Raw genomic sequence first — 21,164 nt, 5'->3', positions numbered from 1 at the left:
GCATGGGTGAACTGACCAGGCAGCCTTCAGAAGAGAGCTGGTTGAAGTCTGCTTGCTGTTGTAGCATCAGGTGGGAGGGATTCAAAAATGTATGATGAAGGTAGTCCCTATTATTAGGACTTGGAGTAGGTTGAAGTCAAACTTGGAGGAGCCAAGAGAATAGAGGAAGAAGTTTAGTGGTGTTGGCTGACTTCTTTAGCAGCTCTGTCAGAAAAAGCATTATGTTTCCAAAGCTATATCATTGGTCAGGGCCTTGTAATAAATGGACAGATTCCATAGCCTGATCAGAAGAGAGTATGGCATAGCCCACTTAATAGGAGCTGGTGGAGATGTGAGATGAGCTTCCATCTATGATCCTAGTATGGTCAGGATGTGACAGAGGAGAAAGGGAAAGTTGTGAGGTGTGTATTTAAGGTTTCAAGTGATTCTAGGCCTGGTGGTATATCCCTAGTCTAGGGAAAATAAAATAAACCATCCTACCTATACACAGATTTTTAACTATCAATGCTTTTTTGTTACAAGCTTCAAGCTAACTTTTTTATGCTTAGAGTATTATAGATATTTTTACATTACACCAAAATGGTCTTAAGAATGCTGAGAAAAATAAGTTTTAATTTCCATAAAACCTTTAATGATATCCATGGCCTTAGGTAGGACAGATTTTCTTCAACTATACTTTAGTGACTTTATATATCCTGAGATACAGAAAGTTTGCATTTCAACAGATCTTCCAAGAAACCCAAGGAATGGGGCAGTATTCAGAGAGCTAAACACTGGTGATTACATTTAGCAATTAATAACCTCCATTCAAGATAGCTTACCTCCTCTCTGTGCTGAAGAGCAAAGTGTTCCTCTTCTGGGCTGTTGGGTTTTGTTCTTTCCCCTGTCATAGAGCCAGGTGGCAAGCCTGGCCCAACACAGAGGTTTTGGAGGAAACATCTAAACAAACATGTTTGTGTCTAGAGTGGGCAAGCCAAATCCTATCTACAAGAGCCAGTTTTTAAGTAGAGTACAGGACAGCTTGTATATTATAAATCTATAAAATGTTTGAATTTCTCTAAGACTGATTCCATTGATCAGAGGGATCAAATTTAAGTTTTTTTGTGTACTAAAACATACTCAGTTTAAAAAAAAAACACAAAATAATATTTTTCTTATGGCTTTTAAATTATCCTTAGTATTCTTTCTTCTTTCCTTCTCCAGATAAAAGTCCCCTCCCCTTCAGTTTTCTAATTTCTTTCTAAACAATACCTGTATAATAACAAGACCAGTTGACATGTAAAAGTGAATGTAAATTCAAAGGCCCAATCCCTAAATGAAGAGCTAGAGGTAACTGGTAGTTAAGAGAAGGATGGATAATTAGTTTCTCTAGTGACAAGCCCACTGATAGGTTATTCAATCCCAAGTGATTATTACTAATCACAGGTTGTGTGTACTACTCATAATAATTATTGAAGAAGAGATCGTGAAGTTGAAAATGTATGGAGAACAAACAAATGAGTGGGGAGATGGGGAGACAGTGTGGTAGATGTGATGTAAATATACTATATATGGTAATTTAAAATAAAACTGGTCTTCCACAGGTTCATTTATTTAAACACTTAGTAGTGATCAAGAAGGAAGTGGCAGTACTTCAGAAGGATTATGGCTTTGTTGAAGAAAGTGGATCACTGGGATGGCACAAGACTGCCTGCAGATCAGGATGTAGCACTCTCAGCAACTTCCCAGCACCATGTCTTCCTGTTTACTTCCATGATCCCTACCATAGCGATGATGGACTGAGTCTCTGAAACCGAAACAAGTCCCTAATACAACGCTTCCTTTTATAAGTTTCTGTCATCATATGGATTCTTCACAGCATTAGAACAGTAACAGAAACAGTACTTCTATATGGGCTTCTAAAAAATAAATTAAAAAATAATAATAATAATAATAATAAAGATTTTAAAAAGTAGCATATTGAAAAGAGGATGGAGTCATGAAATTCTGCTTTCCTTTGATCTATTGGTCTCTGGGAGCTCAGAAACTTAATTCAAATCAATGCCACACATCAAACACCAGTGGCCTCAATCTATTCATAGACTTGCCCTCTGAGACTTGTCAATAGTTTTCAGTAGATTATCTCAGCTACTTTCTATCCTTTTTGCCTGCAGAGTTGTATTTAATCTCCCTTTTCTTTTATGTTATTCTCAGTTCCCTGCTGGAATAGATTTGAATGGAATATTTACCCATTTATTTTATGGGGTAGAATATTTGCACTGAAAATTTAGATAATTCATTTTAATGTTAAAATTAGTTTTCAATGAGAAAAACGTAAGTAACCAAGCAATGACATATATAGTTGGTATTAGATATTATATTTTATTTCTGATTGTGTCAGAACATGGCACGTGAATGGAGTTGTGTGAGGAAATTTCTGAGAGCTTGTAAGAAAACTCCAAGTAAACAAGAGAATGTAACTTCAGTTCCTCTATAACATGGATTTATCCTTGGAATGTGTTTTGTGCCACTCCCAGGTGTAGTAAATAGGAAAGGGTTTTGCTTCAGATTACACATCATTTTATCCATTGTTAATCATAATGATATTTCCATGCAGGAGTTATTGTCCTGGTTGAATACAGTCTAAAACTCATGTGACCTTGCCCTTGTGATTGCTTACAACTTGAATATAAGTTGCTCACATGCCTTGCTTACCCTTCAGAATGCTCTTATATTCTGTAAAAGTAACTTACATTCACTAAATGTAATTTTCCTTTTCGAGGCTTACTGAGGAATAAGTTCACTCTTTCTAATTCTGAACTCTGCCTGGCTGGTTCAGCTGCTTTTTGGTTCAAACTCCTCTCCAAGCTGACTGATTCAACCTGGATCCTCTCAATTCCTCATTGAATTGATCTGCTATGTCTCAAACTAATTCTGGCAATTTGTTCTAATCTTCTGGTTCCTTCTTATTTTCTGGCTTCAACTGCCTTTGCTTACCTGCACTGAACTGCACAAACTCAAACCCATCACTGTCTCACTGAAATCAACTCAACTGCCTCAACGCACTGAACTCAACTCAACTCAACTCATCTCCACTGCACTGCACTGCACTTAACTGAATTGCCCTTCCTACCTTACTCATTCTCATTGTTCTAAGTAGTCTCTCTTTCCTGTCTGTTCTGCTATAAAATGGGAGTATCCTATTTCAGACTCATCCATCAAATCTTTCTGTGATTCATCACTTTGTCTCCCTATTGATTAGATGTCACTTTCAAATAGGGTTGCTTCCTTCTACAAACTAACATTATCTTCTCTTCACTGTTAGGTGTACTAAAGGGTATTAAATAAACAGTTAGATATATTAAAGGTGTATACTAAGGGTGCATCTCTATTGCTGCCAGAAGTATTAAAGGTATGGCATTCCAGTCAGATCACATAGACCTACAAGTTCTTTGGATGTGACTCCTTGCCAGAAAAGTCATGTTGCTGCATTAAAATTCCTCTACAGTAGATAAATTGTCTGGTGCTATAAATAAAGTAAACTATTGTAGACTTTAATCCACCTCAGTTTTAGGTTCTACTTTCCCAGGTTTACTCCACAAACTGAGTAGTAACAGTTAGTTTATTTCATTGAGACATGCCTCACTATGCATCACAGGCTTCTCTGGAAATTGCTGTGATTTCCAGAATGGCTAAAAATTCTTAATCCTCTAGTTTACAGACATTTCAGGCATGCCTAGAAATGTCTAGCTTTCTATTATCATCTATAATATTTCCTAGATCACTCATATGCTGTATTAAAATTTGTATTCTCATATAACTATGGTTCAATTCTTAATAGAATACCACATTTCTACATTCTTTTGTTGAAATTAAAACCCGTCTATATTTTATAAAAACTACTGTGTGTGTGGGTTCCTGAGAAATAACATATTACTGATTTTCACAATATCTGTCATTCTAAAAGCTTACGTTTTCATTATTAACATTCTATGTTTATGCTACTTACAAAGAAGCAACTTCTACCAATATTTATGCCATTTAATATATCTATCTGTTTACATTCTTTGGAATGTAAACAATTTATTTAGAGGTTCACGAAAGTGTATTTGAAGCAACTCAAATTGTTTCAGACAGAACCTTGCTTTAGACAGTCACATTCTCAGGTTCTTTTTTCTCTATGCATTGGGGCTGTGGATGTGGAGAAGTACATACATTTTCTAAAGAGAAGTAAAGACTGTAGATTTTTATATCTCAGAAGAAGGTAGCATCTGATTACATTGCACATCATCCTCAGAATCCACCTCCATAATGGCTTCATTATCTACTTAATTTATGGTTCTTCTTTCTACATACCTAAGTTCTATAACTTTGTAATTGAAAATGTTCTTAACATTTTGAGAAATCTCAGAGTGCATCTGATTTTTTCTTTCAACTTCTCATTGGCTTCATTTTTATCCAAATTTCTTAGCCATACTTTTCTATCTTGAGTTTTTATATTTAGTGAATTGTAGAATACTTATTTCTAGTAAATTGACAAGGTAGTCTATCATTCATATTTAAAAGTAAGGTAGAATCCCAGTCAGAAGCTTTGTGTGTACCTCTCTAGATTTCCTTTAACTGAACAAGCCCACAGTAGTAGAATATTTCTACTTTTTATATTCATTTATTTTATCTTATCAGTGAGAAATCCAACATAATTTTTTCTATTAGACTAAGATTTGGGATAAGACCTTATTTTCTATTGGACTAAGTTCATGGTATTGAAAGTATAAAAGATGACAGAGATTGAGAATGTTAATTTCTTATGTGTTTGCTACAATAAATACTTGTAAAAAGTAAATTATGGAATGAATTATTTGTTTTGATTTACAGGTCAAGAATACAGTCCACCAGAGAAGAGAACTCTAGATATCAGGAGCTTAAGGTAGCTGGCCACATTGTACCAGAGTGCAAAACCAGAGAGAGATAAATGCATATACTTAGCTCACATTGTATTCTTTATTTCAAGATCCAACTCAACACATAAAAAGATGCCACATAAAATTAATGTCAGTCGGGGGTTGGGGATTTAGCTCAGTGGTAGAGCGCTTGCCTAGCAAGCACAAGGCCCTGGGTTCGGTCCCCAGCTCTGAAAAATAGAAAAGAAAAAGAAAATTAATGTCAGTCTACTGCCTTTAGTTAACCTAGTAATAAATAATGTTCACAGGTATGCCCAAGTTTGTCTCTATATACTTTCAAGTTAAAAATATTGACCACTAGATCCAGGGAGATTATGATTCAGTATAGAACCTGATTTCATCCTAATTTAAGTTTGTGTTTCTGCATTAAAATTATCTGGTCTTGGGCTCTTTAGGGTTGGGATACTTTTTTTTTTCTCAGTTAGGTATAATTTAATGATATTTCTTTCAAGGTATTTGAATAAAAATCATTTTACTTACACACATGATGGCAGTAACCAAACTCATTGCTTTAAATAGACCACTTTTACATACCATGTAATTATTGCAGCACATTGAAACACTAAGGTGATTTATTACTTAAGAGCTGTCATTTCCAACCTGATTTCCTGTGTACAGTAAAATCTTGCTTCCACTCTATACAGGAGTGCAGCTCTAAGTCAAATGAAGCAACTGAGAAAATCAGTTTATCTACCATTCTACCCATTCACTTGAATTAGTCCTTTTAAATGGTCTTTCATTTTCTATTGCATTTCCTAATTATTATGAATATTCCTAGTACATATACCAGACTCCAAATCCATTGATTTGACCTAGACATGAAAACTCTGCCTCTCCCTATGAACATTTGAAATGTACCCAAACACACCATTTTAATAAATAACAACGAAGTTTTATGCCTAGTGTGTCTATGTGCTCTGTGCTGTGTGCAATGTATATATGTGCTAGTGTGCTATGTTTGTATGCCTTTGTTTCTATATGTACATATGAATATTTGTGTACGCATGTGTATGTGTGTGATATTTATCTGGTTGTATGTGTTTATGCGAAATAAACACACTCAGAGAGTGGGGGGTCATGTGTCTTAGGATAACCTATGCAATTTACTGTTTCATTTTGCCCAGAAACACTGCAGTGATATCCTTTTCTTCTTTATCAGAATGACCTTTAAATTTTTTTATTAGAAACTGAGGCAGAGGGCAGATAAATAAATACATAAATACATAAAAAGAAATGAAGTCTAAAACTGTCATGTTATAAATGCACAGCTTATAAGAGTCAAGTTTGAAAGATGAAGTTGGAATTTTTGGTTTCTTTTTTTTTTTTTCTATAATGTTTCTTTTTTTTTTTATTAACTTGAGTATTTCTTATATACATTTCGAGTGTTATTCCCTTACCCGGTTTCCGGGCAAACATCCCCCTCCCCCCTCCCCTTCCTTATGGGTGTTCCCCTCCCAACCCTCCCCCCATTGCCGCCCTCCCCCCATAGACTAGTTCACTGGGGGTTCAGTCTTAGCAGGACCCAGGGCTTCCCCTTCCACTGGTGCTCTTACTAGGATATTCATTGCTACCTAAGGGGTCAGAGTCCAGGGTCAGTCCATGTATAGTCTTTAGGTAATGGCTTAGTCCCTGGAAGCTCTGGTTGCTTGGCATTGTTGTACATATGGGGTCTCGAGCCCCTTCAAGCTCTTCCAGTTCTTTCTCTGATTCCTTCAATAGGGGACCTATTCTCAGTTCAGTGGTTTGCTGCTGGCATTCGCCTCTATATTTGCTGTATTCTGGCTGTGTCTCTCAGGAGCGATCTACATCCGGCTCCTGTCGGTCTGCACTTCTTTGCTTCATCCATCTTGTCTAATTGGGTGGCTGTATATGTATGGGCCACATGTGGGGCAGGCTCTGAATGGGTGTTCCTTCAGTCTCTGTTTTAATCTTTGCCTCTCCCTTCCCTGCCAAGGGTATTCTTTTTCCTCATTTAAAGAAGGAGTGAAGCATTCAGATTTTGATCATCCGTCTTGAGTTTCGTTTGTTCTAGGGATCTAGGGTAATTCAAGCATTTGGGCTAATAGCCACTTATCAATGAGTGCATACCATGTATGTCTTTCTGTGACTGGGTTAGCTCACTCAGGATGATATTTTCCAGTTCCAACCATTTGCCTACGAATTTCATAAACTCATTGTTTTTGATAGCTGAGTAATATTCCATTGTGTAGATGTACCACATTTTCTGTATCCATTCCTCTGTTGAAGGGCATCTGGGTTCTTTCCATTTTCTGGCTATTATAAATAAGGCTGCGATGAACATAGTGGAGCACGTGTCTCTTTTATATGTTGAGGCATCTTTTGGGTATATGCCCAAGAGTGGTATAGCTGGATCCTCAGGCAGTTCAATGTCCAATTTTCTGAGGAACCTCCAGACTGATTTCCAGAATGGTTTTACCAGTCTGCAATCCCACCAACAATGGAGGAGTGTTCCTCTTTCTCCACATCCTCGCCAGATTCTGCTGTCACCTGAGTTTTTTATCTTAGCCAATCGCATTGGTGTGAGGTGAAATCTCAGGGTTGTTTTGATTTGCATTTCCCTTATGACTAAAGATGTTGAACATTTCTTTAGGTGTTTCTCAGCCATTCGGCATTCCTCAGCTGTGAATTCTTTGTTTAGCTCTGAACCCCATTTTTTAATAGGGTTATTTGTTTCCCTGCGGTCTAACTTCTTGAGTTCTTTGTATATTTTGGATATAAGGCCTCTATCTGTTGTAGGATTGGTAAAGATCTTTTCCCAATCTGTTGGTTGCCGTTTTGTCCTAACCACAGTGTCCTTTGCCTTACAGAAGCTTTGCAGTTTTATGAGATCCCATTTGTCGATTCTTGATCTTAGAGCATAAGCCATTGGTGTTTTGTTCAGGAAATTTTTTCCAGTGCCCATGTGTTCCAGATGCTTCCCTAGTTTTTCTTCTATTAGTTTGAGTGTGTCTGGTTTGATGGGGAGGTCCTTGATCCACTTGGACTTAAGCTTTGTACAGGGTGATAGGCATGGATCGATCTGCATTCTTCTACATGTTGCCCTCCAGTTGAACCAGCACCATTTGCTGAAAATGCTATCTTTTTTCCATTGGATGGTTTTGGCTCCTTTGTCAAAAATCAAGTGACCATAGGTGTGTGGGTTCATTTCTGGGTCTTCAATTCTATTCCATTGGTCTATCTGTCTGTCTCTGTACCAATACCATGCAGTTTTTATCACTATTGCTCTGTAATACTGCTTGAGTTCAGGGATAGTGATTCCCCCTGAAGTCCTTTTATTGTTGAGGATAGCTTTAGCTATCCTGGGTTTTTTGTTATTCCAGATGAATTTGCAAATTGTTCTGTCTAACTCTTTGAAGAATTGGATTGGTATTTTGATGGGGATTGCATTGAATCTGTAGATTGCTTTTGGTAAAATGGCCATTTTTACTATATTAATCCTGCCAATCCATGAGCATGGGAGATCTTTCCATCTTCTGAGGTCTTCTTCAATTTCTTTCCTCAGTGTCTTGAAGTTCTTATTGTACAGATCTTTTACTTGCTTGGTTAAAGTCACACCGAGGTACTTTATATTATTTGGGTCTATTATGAAGGGTGTCGTTTCCCTAATTTCTTTCTCGGCTTGTTTCTCTTTTGTATAAAGGAAGGCAACTGATTTATTTGAGTTAATTTTATACCCAGCCACTTTGCTGAAGTTGTTTATCAGCTTTAGTAGTTCTCTGGTGGAACTTTTGGGATCACTTAAATATACTATCATGTCATCTGCAAATAGTGATATTTTGACCTCTTCTTTTCCGATCTGTATCCCTTTGATCTCCTTTTGTTGTCTGATTGCTCTGGCTAGAACTTCAAGAACTATATTGAATAAGTAGGGAGAGAGTGGGCAGCCTTGTCTAGTCCCTGATTTTAGTGGGATTGCTTCAAGTTTCTCTCCATTTAGTTTAATGTTAGCAACTGGTTTGCTGTATATGGCTTTTACTATGTTTACGTATGGGCCTTGAATTCCTATTCTTTCCAGGACTTTTATCATGAAGGGGTGTTGAATTTTGTCAAATGCTTTCTCAGCATCTAATGAAATGATCATGTGGTTCTGTTCTTTCAGTTTGTTTATATAATGGATCACGTTGATGGTTTTCCGTATATTAAACCAGCCCTGCATGCCTGGGATGAAGCCTACTTGATCATGGTGGATGATTGTTTTGATGTGCTCTTGAATTCGGTTTGCCAGAATTTTATTGAGTATTTTTGCGTCGATATTCATAAGGGAAATTGGTCTGAAGTTCTCTTTCTTTGTTGTGTCTTTGTGTGGTTTAGGTATAAGAGTAATTGTGGCTTCGTAGAAGGAATTCGGGAGTGATCCATCTGTTTCAATTTTGTGGAATAGTTTGGATAATATTGGTATGAGGTCTTCTATGAAGGTTTGATAGAATTCTGCACTAAACCCGTCTGGACCTGGGCTCTTTTTGGTTGGGAGACCTTTAATGACTGCTTCTATTTCCTTAGGAGTTATGGGGTTGTTTAACTGGTTTATCTGTTCCTGATTTAACTTCGATACCTGGTATCTGTCTAGGAAATTGTCCATTTCCTGAAGATTTTCAAGTTTTGTTGAATATAGGTTTTTATAGTAAGATCTGATGATTTTTTGAATTTCCTCTGAATCTGTAGTTATGTCTCCCTTTTCATTTCTGATTTTGTTAATTTGGACACACTCTCTGTGTCCTCTCGTTAGTCTGGCCAAGGGTTTATCTATCTTGTTGATTTTCTCAAAGAACCAACTTTTGGTTCTGTTGATTCTTTCTATGGTCCTTTTTGTTTCTACTTGGTTGATTTCAGCTCTGAGTTTGATTATTTCCTGCCTTCTACTCCTCCTGGGTGTATTTGCTTCTTTTTGTTCTAGAGCTTTTAGGTGTGCTGTCAAGCTGCTGACATATGCTCTTTCCTGTTTCTTTCTGCAGGCACTCAGCGCTATGAGTTTTCCTCTTAGCACAGCTTTCATTGTGTCCCATAAGTTTGAGTATGTTGTATCTTCATTTTCATTAAATTCTAAAAAGTTTTTAATTTCTTTCTTTATTTCTTCCTTGACCAAGTTATCATTGAGTAGAGCATTGTTCAATTTCCACGTATATGTGGGCATTCTTCCCTTATTGTTATTGAAGACCAGTTTTAGGCCGTGGTGGTCCGATAGCACGCATGGGATTATTTCTATCTTTCTGTACCTGTTGAGGCCCGTTTTTTGACCAATTATATGGTCAATTTTGGAGAAAGTACCATGAGGAGCTGAGAAGAAGGTATATCCTTTTGCTTTAGGATAGAATGTTCTATAAATATCCGTTAAGTCCATTTGGCTCATGACTTCTCTTAGTCTGTCTACATCACTGTTTAATTTCTGTTTCCATGATCTGTCCATTGATGAGAGTGGGGTGTTGAAATCTCCCACTATTATTGTGTGAGGTGCAATGTGTGTTTTGAGCTTTAGTAAGGTTTCTTTTACGTATGTAGGTGCCCTTGTATTTGGGGCATAGATATTTAGGATTGAGAGTTCATCTTGGTTGATTTTTCCTTTGATGAATATGAAGTGTCCTTCCTTATCTTTTTTGATGACTTTTAGTTGGAAATTGATTTTATTTGATATTAGAATGGCTACTCCAGCTTGCTTCTTCTGACCATTTGCTTGGAAAGTTGTTTTCCAGCCTTTCACTCTGAGGTAGTGTCTGTCTTTGTCTCTGAGGTGTGTTTCCTGTAGGCAGCAGAATGCAGGGTCCTCGTTGCATATCCAGTTTGTTAATCTATGTCTTTTTATTGGGGAGTTGAGGCCATTGATGTTGAGAGATATTAAGGAATAGTGATTATTGCTTCCTGTCGTATTCATATTTGGATGTGAGGTTATGTTTGTGTGCTTTTCTTCTCTTTGTTTTGTTGCCAAGACGATTAGTTTCTTGCTTCTTCTAGGGTATAGCTTGCCTCCTTATGTTGGGCTTTACCATTTATTATCCTTTGTAGTGCTGGATTTGTAGAAAGATATTGTGTAAATTTGTTTTTGTCATGGAATATCTTGGTTTCTCCACCTATGTTAATTGAGAGTTTTGCAGGATACAGTAACCTGGGCTGGCATTTGTGTTCTCTTAGGGTCTGTATGACATCTGTCCAGGATCTTCTGGCCTTCATAGTTTCTGGCGAAAAGTCTGGTGTGATACTGATAGGTCTGCCTTTATATGTTACTTGACCTTTTTCTCTTACTGATTTTAATATTCTTTCTTTATTTTGTGCGTTTGGTGTTTTGACTATTATGTGATGGGAGGTGTTTCTTTTCTGGTCCAATCTATTTGGAGTTCTGTAGGCTTCTTGTATGCCTATGGGTATCTCTTTTTTTAGGTTAGGGAAGTTTTCTTCTATGATTTTGTTGAAGATATTTACTGGTCCTTTGAGCTGGGAGTCTTCACTCTCTTCTATACCTATTATCCTTAGGTTTGATCTTCTCATTGAGTCCTGGATTTCCTGTAAGTTTTGGACCAGTAGCTTTTTCCGCTTTACATTATCTTTGACAGTTGAGTCAATGATTTCTATGGAATCTTCTGCTCCTGAGATTCTCTCTTCCATCTCCTGTATTCTGTTGGTGAAGCTTGTATCTACAGCTCCTTGTCTCTTCTTTTGGTTTTCTATATCCAGGGTTGTTTCCATGTGTTCTTTCTTGATTGCTTCTATTTCCATTTTTAATTCCTTCAACTGTTTGATTGTGTTTTCCTGGAATTCTTTCAGGGATTTTTGCGATTCCTCTCTGTAGGCTTTTACTTGTTTATTAATGTTTTCCTGTGCTTCCCTAAGTGTGTTCATGTCTTTCTTGAAGTCCTCCAGCATCATGATCAAATATGATTTTGAAACTAGATCTTGCTTTTCTGGTGTGTTTGGATATTCCATGTTTGTTTTGGTGGGAGAATTGGGCTCCGATGATGGCATGTAGTCTTGGTTTCTGTTGCTTGGGTTCCTGTGCTTGCCTCTCGCCATCAGATTATCTCTAGTGTTACTTTGTTCTGCTATTTCTGACAGTGGCTAGACTGTCCTATAAGCCTGTGTGTCAGGAGTGCTGTAGACCTGTTTTCCTCTCTTTCAGTCAGTTATGGGGACAGAGTGTTCTGCTTTCGGGTGTGTAGTTTTTCCTCTCTACAGGTCTTCAGCTGTTCCTGTGGGCCTGTGTCTTGAGTTCACCAGGCAGCTTTCTTGCAGCAGAAAATTTGGTCTTACCTGTGGTCCCGAGGCTCAGGTTTGCTCGTGGGGTGCTGCCCAGGGGCTCTCTGCAGCGGCAGCAACCAGGAAGACCTGTGCCGCCCCTTCCGGGAGCTTCAGTGCACCAGGGTTCCAGATGGTCTTTGGCTTTTTCCTCTGGCGTCCGAGATGTGTGTGCAGGGAGCAGTCTCTTCTGGTTTCCCAGGCCTGTCTGCCTCTCTGAAGGTTTAGCTCTCCCTCCCACGGGATTTGGGTGCAGAGAACTGTTTATCCGGTCTGTTTCCTTCAGGGTCCGGCGGTGTCTCTGGCAGGGGTCCTGCCGCTCCTGGGCCCTCCCCCACGGGAGCCCAGAGGCCTTATACAGTTTCCTCTTGGGCCAGGGATGTGGGCAGGGGTGAGCAGTGTTGGTGGTCTCTTCCGCTCTGCAGCCTCAGGAGTGCCCACCTGACCAGGCGGTTGGGTCTCTCTCTCACCGGGTCTGGGAGCAGAGAGCTGCTGCGGGCCGGGATCGGGTTGGGATACTTTTAATGACTGCTTCTATTTCTTTAGAAGTTATGGGACTGTTTAGATGGTTTATCTGATCTTGATTTAACTTTGGTACCTGGGATCTGTCTTGTAGAATTCTATCAGACCTTTATAGAAAGACCTAATACCAATATTGTCCAAACTATTACACATAATAGAATCTGAAGAAACACTACCCAATTCCTTCTATGAAACCACAATTATGCGTATACCTAAACCACACAAAGACCCAGTGAAGAAAGAGGACTTCAGATCAATTTCCCTTGTGAATATCTATACAAAATACTTAATAAAATTCTCACAAACTGAATCCAAGAACATAACAAAATGATCATACAACATAATCAAGTAGGCTTCATCCCAGGGATGCAGGGATGGTTCAGTATATGGAAATCCATCAAGGTAATCCACTATATAAACAAATTCAAAGGAAAAAAAACCACATGGTCATCTCATTAGATGCTGAGAAAGCATTTGACAAATTTAACACCCCTTCATGTTAAAACTCTTGGAAAGATCAGGAATTTAAAGCCCATACCTAAATATAGTAAAAGCAATATACAGCAAACCAGTAGCCAACTCAAACTAAATGGAAATAAACTTGAAGGAATCCCATGGAAATCATGGACTAGAAAAGGCTGCCCACTCTCTCCCTACCTACTGAGAACAGTATGATAGTATACTTAAGTGACCCCCAAAAGTTCCACCAGACAACTCCCACAGCAGATAAAATGGCTTCAGCAAAGTGGCTGGATATAAAATTAACACAAACCAGTAGCCTTCCTCTACTCAAAGGATAAACAGTATGAGGAAGAGATGAGGGAAACAACATCCCTCACAATAGTCACAAATAATATAAAATACCTTGGTGTGACTCTAACCAAGTAAGTGAAAGATCTGTATGACAAGAACTTAGTCTCTAAAGAAAGAAATTAAAGAAAATCTCAGAAGATGGAAAGACCTCCCATGCTCATGGATTGGCAGGATTAATATAGTACCAATGGCCATTTTGCCAAAAGCAACCTACAGTTTCAATCCAATCCCCATCAAAATTCCAACTCAATTCTTAATAGAGTTGGAAGGAGCAATTTGTAAATTCATTTGGAATAACAAAAAACCCAGGATAATGAAAACTATCCTCAACAATAAAAGAACTTCTAGGAGAAAAACTATCCTTTACCTCAAGCTGTATTAGAGAGCAATAGTGATAAACACTGTATGGCATTGGTAGATCAGTGGGATAGAATTGAAGACACAGAAATTAGCCCACATATTGATTGTCATTTCTGGAGGTAAAAACCTCCAGTGGAAAAAAGACGACATTTTCAACAAATGGTGCTAGTTCAACTGGAGTTAGCATGCAGAAGAATGCAAGTTGACCCATTTTCTTTGACCTATACAAAGTTCAAGTACAAGTGGATCAATGACTTTCTCATAAAACCAATTGCAATGAAACGAATAGAAGAGAAAGTGGGGAAGAGGCTCGAACATATAGGCACAGGGAAAAATTGCCTGAACAGAACACCAATGGCTTATGCTCTAACATCAAAAATCGACAAATGGGATCTCATAAAATTTCAAAGCTTCTGTAAGGCAAAGGACATTGTCAATAGGACAAAATGGGAACCAATACATTGGGGAAAGATCTTACCAATCCTACATCTGATAGAGGGCTACATCCAATAGATACAAAGAACTCAAAAAGTTTGACTCGAGAGAGCAAATAACCCTATTAAAAATGGGGTACAGAGCTAAGAAAAGAATTCTCAACTGAAGAATAGAGAATAGCTGAGAAGCACCTAAAGAAATGTCTAACATCCTTAGTCATCAGAGAAATGCAATTCAAAACAACCCTGAAATTCCACCTCACACAAGCCAGAATAGCTAAGATCAAAAACTCAGGTAAATTTCATGAAGTCATTGTTTTTGATAGCTGAGTAGCACTCCATTGTGTAGATGTACCACATTTTTTTAATCCATTCCTCTGTTGAAGGGCATATGGGTTCTTTCCAGCTTCTGTCTATTTTAAATAAGGCTGCTATGAACATAGTGGAGTATGTGTCTTTGTTGTATGTTGGAGCATCTTTTGGGTATATGCCCAGGAGTGGTATAGCTGGGTCCTCAAGTAGTACTATGTCCAATTTTCTGAGGAACCTACAGACTGATTTACAGATAAACTAGAAAATATCATCCTGAGTGAGGTAACCCAATCACAGAAAACACACTTGGTCTACACTCATTGATATTAGCCCAAAGGATGGAACTGCCCAAGATGCAATTCACAGACCACAGGAAGCTCAAGAAGAAGGATGACCAAAATGTGGATACTCCCACTGCTTCTTAAAGGGGGTAAAAATATCCATAGGAGGGGATATGGAAGCAAACTTTAGAGCAGCGATTCAAGGAATGGCCATTCAGAGCCTGTCTCACATGTGGTCCATATACATACAGCCGCCAAAACTAGATAAGATTGATGAAGTTAAAAAAATGCATGCTGAAAGGGACCGGATATAGATCTCTCCTGATAGACACATCCAGAGCATGTCCAGTACAGATGTCAAATGCTAGCAGCAAACCACTGAATTGAGAACAGGACCCCCGTGGGAGAATTGAAAGAAGGATTGAAAAAGTTGAAGGAGCTTGCAACCCCATAAGAACAACAATGCCAACCAACCAGAGCTTCCAGGGACTAAACCACTACATGGCCTGACCCAGGGCTCCAACTGCATATGTAGCAGAGAATAGCCTTGTTGGGGCACGAACAGAAGGGGAAGCCCTTGGTCCTGCCAAGTGCAGGGGAATATGGGGGGGCAGTAAGGGGGATAGATGGGGGGAATACCCGTACGGGGGAGAGGGAGGGGATGGGGTTTAATGGACAGGAAACCTGGAAAGGGAGTAACATTTGAAATATAAGTAAAGAAATATATCTAATGAAAAATGTAATTTTTTAAAAAAAGTGTTTAAAAAAAACTCAGATGAAAACAGATTCTGGTAAGGATGTGGGGGAAAAGGTACACTCTTCCATTGTTGCTGGAATTGCAAGCTGGTAGAACCACTCTGGATATCAGTCTGGACATAGTACTACTTGAGGACCCAGCTATACCACTCCTGGGCATATACCCAAAAGATGCTCCAACATATAACAAAGATGCATACTCCACTATGTTCAAAGCAGTCTCATTTATAATATCCAGAAGCTGGAAAGAACCCAGATGCCCTTCAACAGAGGAATGAATACAGAAAATGCGGTACATCTACACAATGGAGTACTACTCAGCTATCAAAAACAATGACTTCATGAAATTCTTAGGCATATAGATGGAACTAGAAGATATCATCCTGAGTGAGGTAACCCAATCACAAGAAAAAAAACAGTAAAAGAAAAAAAAAAGAAAACAACAACAACAACAAAACAAAAAACAGAAAACAAAAAACCAAACCACACACATGGTATGCACTTACTGATAAGTGTATATTACCCCAGAGCTCAGATTACCCAAGATACAATAAAAAAACCACATGAAGCTCAAGAAGGACAACCAAAGTGTGGATGCTTAGTCTTTCTTAGAAGGAGGACCAAAAATATTAATAGGAGGAAATATAGAGACAAAGGTTGGAGCAGAAACTGAAGGAAAGGCCGTCCAGAGACTGCCTCACCTGGGGATCCAGCCCATACTCATACAGCCACCAAACCCAGGCATTATTGCTGAAGCCAAGAAGTACATGGAGACAGGAACCTGATAAAGCTGTCTGCTGACAGGCTCTGCCAGAGCATGACAAATACAAGGAAGTATTCTCGCAGCCAACCATTGAACTGAGAATGGGGTCCCCTTTGGAGGAGTTAGATAAAAGATTGAAGGAGCTGAATGGGTTTGCAACCCCATAAGAACAATAGCAACCAACCAGAGCTCCCAGATACTAAACTACCAAAGAGTACACATGGATAGACCCATGGCTCCTGCTGCATATGTAGCAGAGGATGTCCTTGTTGAACAACAATGAAAGGGGAAGCTCTTGGCCCGGCCAAGGCTGGACCCCCCAGTGTAGGGGAATGTCAGGGCAGGGAGGTAGGAAGTGGTGTGCACAGGAGTGGGGAACACCCCATAGAAAAATGGGAGGATTGATGGGATAGGGGAGTTATGAACAGGAAACCGGGAAAAGGAATAACATTTGAAATGTAAATAAAAAAAAGAGAGAGAGATTTTCTTTATGCTTTTATTATTCGTATTTTGTATGTATGCTTGAGTAGTTAATTGTATAATATTTTTTTATTTTTTAAATTATAATATAATTACATTGTTAAAAAAAAAGAAAGGGAGTCTCCCATTTTGTGACAAACTCAAAAAGCCTTTGAGTAATGGAAACTGCTACCTTACTACAGGGTTCTCCAACACACTTATTTTTGTAAAATATTCTAAATATTTACTGTTTATTTTAAAAGAATTCAGAAAGACCCAAATATAAATATAAAATTTTGGTCCATATATTTTAGCCAGTTTTACCATTCAATTTGTTATTGGATTTTTCTACTTCAGTACCACAGTTTTACAATGTCTCTCTTTCTAACAGATTTAATTAACTCCACGTGGTTATATGGTGATGAATTATTTGTACACCATGCATTTGTACATTATTACGTGTATGGTATTTGCTCTGCTTATTATAATATTTGCAATATTGACAGATATATACAAAATAATTATATTTCCTTGGCTATAAGATAGATTAAGCCCTTAATGTACCATTAATGTTCTTTGTCAGATAAAATAAAGATATGCGTTTGAGATAAGAAAATAAAGATGCTCAAGTGACCCATAGCAAGAAAGTTGTAGTGCTTGACTTCAAATCAATGCTACTCAGAATCTAAATCATTATCTACACTACTTCTGACTGACTTAATTATGTTGGAATATTTATATATAATATATTATATATAATACAATGTACTTTTTCTTCATCTTTCTATCATCTTATAGGATCTAGGAAGAGTGTTTATCTTGGAGCAGGTATTTGTGTCACTATAGATCTGATAATCTGACTTTATACTACATCTTTTGACCATATTATAAGAGCATAACTATAGACAGAAAACTGTAAATAAGCATTTATTATTTTGCTTCAGTTTGGTAGCAATATACAGTGATTTTATTGGTAATTGGACTTCATAGAAGCCATTAGTCTGAGAAAATTCCTGTATCTAAAATTTAAGTTGTTTATTGAGTGGTAGAGAAAGAGACCCACAGAGAGGTGTGTGTGATGGTTGTTTACTTCACTACTGCAATGAAGAATATATTATATAACCCCACTGTTCTATTTCTATAACTATTTTACATTTAGACATATTGTGTTTAAAGCCCAATGTACATGATTTAAGCTATTCATGCTTAGATATAGCTTAGACTGTATCTGGCAAAAAAAAGAGACAAATCCAAATACTATTTTTAAGAGGATACTTTCAATTTCTAGTGTGTTATATGGATAAAAATTGCTGTGTTCTTTCTAGAAAAGAGAGAATCCTAAAATGAGAGAGAGAGGGGGAGAGGAAAGAGAAAGAGAGAGAGAGAGACAGAGAGAGAGAGAGAGAAAGAGAGAGACAGAGAGAGACAGAGAGAACTTGTAGTACTGTGTATTTCCTTCACAACCCTTGCCTTTGTGTACACTTGTGCAATTACAGGACATACAAACACACACACACACACACACACACACACACACACACACTTTCTCATAATAATGAGGTTCTTTCCTCACACTAAGAAACAGTGACAATGGAGGATAAATACTTTTTCATTATATTTTCTGCCTTGTTTCCCTAAAAAGTCTTCTTACATTTTTAACCTTTCTGAGAAACAGACACCAATTTTAGAAACCAATAAACACTGCGGTTCTTAGCTGTATACTTTGGGCAAGAGACTCATTTACTGTTAAAATGTTCAATGACTGATGATTTACATTCACTTCAAAGCAGCCACAAGATGCAAAAGTCTTTCAAAAAGTATTCCTGAAGGCTTTAATAGGCAGTGTCCTTCCCATCATTAATATCTTTCTATAATTCTAAATAGATTGCATTTCCTACCCCACTCTCTAGATTCTTTACTTGAAAAGAAGAGATTTTCTCATGAATAGGGCTGAAGTATCTATGCACAGTCTTATAAAACATGAGTTGAAAAGTTAAAAGCAGTGACTTTTCAGGGGGAAACTGTGCACCGTAGCATATATTAGTTTTTGAGGGCATATTTGTGCAAAGATGTTTCATGTGTGCTTTTCTGCATTTTTGTAATTAAGTGATATAAAACAAACAAGCATTTCAATAATTGATATAACAATAAAATGAAATGAAAGCAAATAGTAGATATTATCTATATGCAGTAAGAATTACAGTGTTGTACAGCAATATTCAAAATAGTGAATCATAGCCCCACCCCCAGGAGCTTTTCTCTGTCCCATTTTCTCATACGTTGATATTATCTCCTCTATGTTACTCTTGGTTCTCTTTTCTTCTCATACTTAATTAAATTCTGTAATATAAATGTGGCTTCATCCTACTGCACACACCTTAATAACATACTATTTCTGTTAATATGCTAGCACTGCTATTAGCTCTGGATATTTGGGGAATTTGGTAAAAGTCTTTTTTAATTTTCCCAAACTCGTGGGGTTTCAAAAAGATAAATTTATCATTTACTTCCCTAATTTCTTCATTGGTGCCAGATGAAAAAATATAGTCTTGATTAATTTGACATTAATCTGACTCACAGGTGAGGTATCTTCTTACAAACCCAGAAGTCATAGAACAAGAGCATGTGGAACAAAAGAAGTACCCAGCTTCGACTCTCAGAATATTACCTGTCTTTATCCTATAAATCTGACCTTTCTTGCATTTGGGAAGGAAACTACAACACTTTGGAGGTTTGCAGCATTAGAAATTATAGCATTTTTGGGGCTGGGGATTTAGCTCAGTGGTAGAGCGCTTACCTAGGAAGCGCAAGGCCCTGGGTTCGATCCCCAGCTCCGAAAAAAAGAACCAAAAAAAAAAAAAAAAAAAGAAATTATAGCATTTTTAATACAGCAATGCCATTTCCCTGGTTTCCATTCCCACTTGCAAAGTTTTATTTTTCTCTCACAGTTAAATTTACATCTCAATCTTTCTTCATAGTAGAGGCCCCTAAATCCTTAAACCAAAACATTCCTGAAAACATGAAAGTTATTATTTGACTTTTCCATTGCCTGTTTATCCGTTAGATTAGTGATTTTCATTAATGCCGAGAATTAACGAGGCAAAGCTCCTGATTCAGAATAGATTTTTATGATGAAATCAAATTATCAGATGAAACCTTAATTAGGATTTGTACTGGTGATCAAAGTAATAGCCAAAGGATTAAGTATGGGGAAGGAAACATAATTCACCTCATGCCCGTGGGTGGGTTTTTCACCCTGATACTTCTAAATGAACTAAAACAGATTTTTCCCTGTGTGGCTGGCCAATAGAAATATGTACCTACCTTACCTATGTATTGTTTTTAATGGACTCTAGCTCTCTTGCTCTCTTCTCTGCTCTCATGCCCTCTTCCCCTTTGTTCCTTCTCTCCCCATTCCTCTCACCCCTTCCCTCTACATGCTCAGGGCCAGCCTTTACTTCTCCCCTCTTCTACTCTTCTTCTCTCATTAAACATTTCCATGTGGAAAAAAAGGGAGGAATTCTAATTTTCACTATGTAAAACTCATCATCTTGAGTGAGGTCACCCATTCACAAAAGAACACGCATGGTATGCCCTCACTGGAATACACAAGATAGAATTCACAGACCATATGAAGCTCAAGAAGAAGGAAGATCAGAATGTGGATGCTTCAGTCCTTCTTAGAAGGGGGAACAAAATACTCATGGGAGGAAATACGTGGACAAAGAGTGGAGCAGAGAATGAAGGAAAGGCCATCCAGAGACTGCCCCACCTGGAGATACATCCCATCTGCAGCCACCAAACCCAGTCACTGTTGCTGATGCCAAGAAGTACTTGATGACAGGAGCTTCCTAAGAGGCCCTGCCAAAGCCTTACTGATACAGATGGAGATGCTTGGTGCTAACCATCAGACTGGCATGGGCACCCCAATGGAGGAGTTAGAGAAAGAACAGAAGGAGCTGAAGGGGTTTGTGACCCCATAGGAAGAACAATATCAACCAACCACACACCCCAGAGCTCCCAGGGACTAAACTACCAACCAAAGAGTACACATGGAAGGACCCATGGCTCAATGCACAAATGTAGCAGAGAATTTCATAGTCCAGCATCAATTGGAGGAGAAGCTTTTGGTTCTGTGAAGATTCCTTCCCCCAGTTTGTGGGAATGCCAGGGTATTGAGGTGGGAATGGGTGGGTGGGAGAGGGAGCATCCTCATAGAAGTAGCAGGAGGGAGTATGAGGAAAAGGGGAACTGGGAAAAAGATAACATTTGAAATGTAAAT

General features: G+C 38.1%; 1 long non-coding RNA gene across 1 annotated transcript in view; it reads right to left on the bottom strand.

Annotated features, from left to right (window-relative positions):
- Nucleotides 1-4,961: 4,961 nt before the first annotated feature.
- The window catches only part of LOC134479376 (uncharacterized), a 161,132-nt gene continuing 144,929 nt past the window's right edge, over nt 4,962-21,164 (bottom strand). Inside the window, exon 4 of the long non-coding RNA XR_015622403.1 lies at nt 4,962-5,110. This is a non-coding gene — a long non-coding RNA (uncharacterized LOC134479376). The remainder of the gene's footprint in view (nt 5,111-21,164) is intronic.

The sequence above is a fragment of the Rattus norvegicus genome, chromosome 6, assembly GCF_021556685.1.
Source record: "Rattus norvegicus strain SHRSP/BbbUtx chromosome 6, alternate assembly SHRSP_T2T, whole genome shotgun sequence".
NCBI classification, from domain to species: Eukaryota; Metazoa; Chordata; class Mammalia; order Rodentia; family Muridae; genus Rattus; species Rattus norvegicus.
This window is presented reverse-complemented; position numbering and strand designations above follow the sequence as displayed.